This window comes from Triticum dicoccoides, chromosome 3B (assembly GCF_002162155.2).
Source record: "Triticum dicoccoides isolate Atlit2015 ecotype Zavitan chromosome 3B, WEW_v2.0, whole genome shotgun sequence".
Lineage (NCBI taxonomy): Eukaryota > Viridiplantae > Streptophyta > Magnoliopsida > Poales > Poaceae > Triticum > Triticum dicoccoides.
The window spans coordinates 56,365,308-56,366,337 of record NC_041385.1 but is presented as its reverse complement, the minus strand read 5'-3'; positions in this window follow the sequence as shown (position 1 = coordinate 56,366,337).

The window sequence follows — 1,030 nt, the reverse complement described above, 5'->3', positions numbered from 1 at the left end:
CGAGCGCGTACGGGCGGCGGGGGCGGCGACGACGGGCGGCGAGGGCCGGGGACGGCGACGAGACGGGCGGCGGCGGCCAGGGACGGCGACGAGACGGGCCGGCGGCGGACGGGGACGGCCACAAGACCAGGCGCGGCGGGGGCGGCGACGACGACGGGCGACGGGGGCGGCGAGGGCGACGGCACGGCGGCGCATCGGCGTCGGCGTCGTCGAGATCGAGACTCGCGCACGCGAGAAGTGGAACGAATTAGTGGCGATGATAACTGATTTTTCGTAAGTGTAGTATATATAGGATGGGCCTTTAGTACCGGTTGGTGGCTCCAACCGGTACTAAAGGCCAATTTTGGCCAGTCCAAGCGGCGGGAAACGTGGGCCTTAGTACCGGTTGGTGGCTCCAACCGGTACTAAAGGGCAACACATTAGTATCGGTTGGAGCCTCCAAGCGGTACTAATGCCCGTGCGTTGCCACCCCGCAGTGCGCTACGTTTAGTCCCACCTCGCCGAGCGAAGGGCAGCCGCACTGGTTTATAAACCCAGCCGCGGCTGCCCTTTCGAACTCCTCTATATAGCAGGCTTCTGGGCCTAATTAGGGCGCGCTGCCCTGTGAGCCTGCTGGCCCTACTGGGCATGTATTTGCACACCCAAGGTCTGGCAGGCCCACCGGGCAGCGCCCCAACATGTTTTTTATAAATTATTTTCTTTTCTACATTATTTATTTTCTTCTATTTATTTTTCAGTAATTTTTTATATAGTTATTCCTTTTCTGCTTTATTTTTTCTTCTATTTATTTCTAAATAGTATTTATTTTTGAGTAATTTTTTTATATAGTTATTCCTTTTCTGCTTTATTTTTTCTTCTATTTATTTCTGAATAGTATTTATTTTCTTCTATTTATTTTTGAGTAATTTGTTTATATAGTTATTCCTTTTCTGCTTTATTTTTTTCTTCTATTTATTTCTGAGTAATTTGTTTATATAGTTATTTCTTTTCTGCTTTATTTTTTTCTTCTATTTATTTCTGATTAGTGTCT